We start from the raw sequence: 3,827 nt of genomic DNA on the forward strand, positions 1-3,827 counted from the left end.
CAAGACCTGCAGAGCTGCATCAAGTGGGGAAGTGGTTTGTGATCTGGTGGACAGCATTGCAAACTCACTCTCCCTACCTGGGTACCTTGGATCACCTGGTGGAGTTGGCTCTTGGCATCCTGTGATCATCCTTGGATTTACCGTGAGACCCCAATTGCAAGCCATCCTCAGGCCCTTTAGCTGAGCTGACCAAACCTGGGTGGAACCAGGTTTGGAGGAGCTTTCCCTGTGACTTCAGTACTGCTTCCTTTGAGCCCTGCCTGGCTTAGGTCAATAGAATAGTGTAGTCAAGTCCTTCCCCTGACCCAGTGGTTTGCCCTTAGGTTGTAAGTATAGAATCCCTTATTCCCATCCTTCATTATTATTTCCCTCAATTAAACTGTTATAAACTTTTACCTTTTGCCTGCTGGTTCCATAGGCCCTGTCCTAGATGGGCTGAGTGACTGTTGGCCTAACTGCCATTCCTATTGTCAGTAAACAGCTTGGCAGTGAACCCTGGTCTCCCTATCCGGGTTGGTCCTGTCTCTCCTTCAACCCAGTGTGATCCCACAAACCATTTAGATTACATTTTAATAATAATAGTTAACATCCCTGGTGCCCCACCGTTACACTTTCTGTAATGTATCATCTATAATGTCTTGTATCAATAATAGGGTGTTCTTACCTATTTGTTGAAGATAAGGTATAGCCTTGTAAAGCATTTGGAAGAAATATCTTTAAGGATTCACAAAAAGACAATGAAATAAAATTTAAAAGACAAATGCTTTGTTTTCCCTGTCCTTAAGGGATATTACCAATCTCCATGGTCCTTTAGAATTAGAGAGAGCAAGATTTTCTGGAAGTAAAATTGATCTTAATGCTATCTGACTCTATTTTCCAAAGCAACAACATTATGACTGATTTTTATGCAAATTTTTTTCCTTCAGAGTACTTCAATAGTCATTATGAAAAAGGCAAAAGCTAGTGAATAGAGCTCATCTACCTAGAGCTCCACAATTAGAGTTATCTTAGGTAAGCTCACTAAAAACTTGTTTTCTTTGTAAGCTACTGACCTTGAATTTACCCTAGAGTTTCACACAATTCCCCATAGTCTAGTACAGTGATGGCAAACCTATGGCACAGGTGCTAAAGATGGCACGCAGAGCACTCTCTGTGGGCACACGACTGCTCTCCCCACCCCCAGAGTTAGTAGGAAGGCAGAGGGACTCGGGCAGAGCTGTCACCTTCCCTCTCTCCACCCTGCATGGTGACATCTTTTCACATCCCCTGTCCTTCCACCTAGCTGCCCAATGGGAGAGTACAAGGGTAAGGTGGGTGGCTCACAGGCAGCTGGAGGGGAGCAGAGTGCTCAGACCACTCTCTCCACTTGCTGAGGACATTCCTTACTTCCCCCATCCCTCTGGCCAGCAGCCCAATGGGAGTGCTTCCTCCCTCCCCTGTGTAGGGTATGTGGGGCAAGAAGGGGGTGGGGCATACCCAGCATGTGTGTGGGAAGGCATGGCACTTAGTGGGAGGGGCAGGACCCAGCACTCCGTCTCTAAAAGGTTCATCATCACTGCTCTAGTAGAAAACTTCTAAAACTCTTTCTGAGACTACTAGGGAAACTGAGTCTAGAATATGATGACCTCCTTTCTTCTTTCATCGTTCTCTTTATTTTATGTACATCTCTTCCCCTCTTTTAAATAAATTGAAAGGTAGGGTGTAATATGCCATTTAATTTAGGACCTTCTGACCCTGTACTCCCTTGCCTAGAAGCAATCAGCTGAATAATCTCTCTACAGTCTCCAGGTCTGGACTAGGAAACCGAGCAACAGCTCGAATGCCCAGAGCTTTTAGCTAAGGTTTAGCCTAGATATGTTTCCAGGGTATTGTCAGTCCGATGAAAATGAGATATTCTAATCTCTTTGAATAGGGTGATTCTGGGTTGTCATTAAGATTTTCTCCAATCACTTTTGTGACCAAAGGCAAAAATTAGTTTCTGGTTATATGGTTATATGTATGGAGAGAAATTTTAGTTTTCTGTTCAAGGTTAAATTACTTCAACAGGGATCAAATTCATGATCTTGATCTCAGAATTGAAATGCCCAAGACTGTAGAAATTCAACGTTTTAACAAATATTTATTAAACACTTATATAATAGAAAATGTGCTGAGCATTGAGGAAGTGAAGGCAAAAATGAAACAGTTTGTAACTTCAAGAAATTACATTCTACTAGAGGGGAATTCAGTGTTTTTGTTGTCCATTCAGGTCCCGCTCTTTGGGACCCCATTTGGGATTTTCATGGCAAAGATACTGGAGTGGTTTTCCATTTCCTTCTGCAGATCAATTTAACAGAAGATAAAACTGAGGCAAACAGCATTAAGTGACTTGCCCAGGGTCACTCAGCTAGTAAGTTGTCTGGGCTGGATTTGAACTCATGAAGATGAGTCTTCCTGATTCCAAGACCACTACCTGCCCTCAGTGTGTATAAAGATAAGTTAATACAAGGTAATTTAAGGAGTAAAAAACAGTAAGAACTGACATATCTTGAGATGTATTGCACAGGCAAATGAAAACTGATCTGAACTTTGAATGATCTGGGTTCAAGCTCTTTCTGACACTTTATAAGGATTTGTTGAAGGAATGGTTAAACTTAGACTTGGGGATCATACATAATATTATAGTTGTCATATCCTATCCCATTTGGTTAGTGAATCCTATTGATTCTATCTCTGCAACATCTCTTATATTAATCCCCTCCTCTCTATTCCCACTGGCACCACCCTAAGACAGACTCATTTATTACCTGCCTAGAGTCGTTTTCTAACAGATTCTCCTGTTTATGACTCTTTGCCCCCTCCATTCCATCTTTCACTTTACTTTCACAATACCTTATGTATATATCTGGTCATAAACTTTCCCCAGTTTTGGGGAACATACATTATAAAACGCAAATTCAGCCTGACAGTGGCACTTTGGGTCATTCACAATCTGGCTCTAATTTCTCTCTAATTTTATTTTAACTGGTTTCCTTCTATTCATTTTACATTCTAGCCAACTGGACTATTATCTATTTCCTGATGCCATTAAGTCATCCTCTGCCTCTTGGCATTTGCCTAGAACAACCTTAATGGCTGGAATGTGCACTTGAAGGTTTAGGTCAGGTGTCAACTGCTTCATGAGGCTTTTAAAAAACTCCCTCCTGAAAAAATTTTCTAGAACACTCATTTCTCCTTTGTTCCTAAATACATCCTCTTTTGGGCTTAGACAAGGACCTGAATTTTCATTGGTTTAAAACATATTTTGGCCAGCATCTATTCAAAATCATGTCTCACAAGCCCATGCTAATGATTATCTTTTACCAGACCAAACAGAAGGATTCATTAATTCAAAGCAAATAAATTTAATTAAACAGAATAACAAGACTAAAAATGAGGAACATCCCCTCCTTCAATCCCTCTCCAAATACACAGGGATACACTATGCCAAGTGTAAGAGGGGGAACAGACATAGAGAACATGGTTAGTCAAAATGACTCATGTTTCTAGGACTGTGACCCAGGGGTAACTTCTCTCTACGCCTACCTCCCAAATTCCACTTGCTGATGTCATCTGCCAGATTGCTAATGTTATCTGCTGGGATACTTTCTCCAGAGCCTGCTGATTTCCAGTGGTCAACTGTTGCCACCTGCTGGGTCTTTACTGAATTATTGCTGCCATGTGAGCTCTTTTATGAAGGAAAGTGGTCACAATTCTCTGTCTCTCTGTCTCTCTCTCCCCCCTACCCTCTCTGTCTCTGTCTCTCGCTTACTCTCTATCTCTGTCTCTGTTTCTCTCTCTGTTCCTCT

The sequence above is a fragment of the Gracilinanus agilis genome, chromosome 3 (assembly GCF_016433145.1).
Source record: "Gracilinanus agilis isolate LMUSP501 chromosome 3, AgileGrace, whole genome shotgun sequence".
Lineage (NCBI taxonomy): Eukaryota > Metazoa > Chordata > Mammalia > Didelphimorphia > Didelphidae > Gracilinanus > Gracilinanus agilis.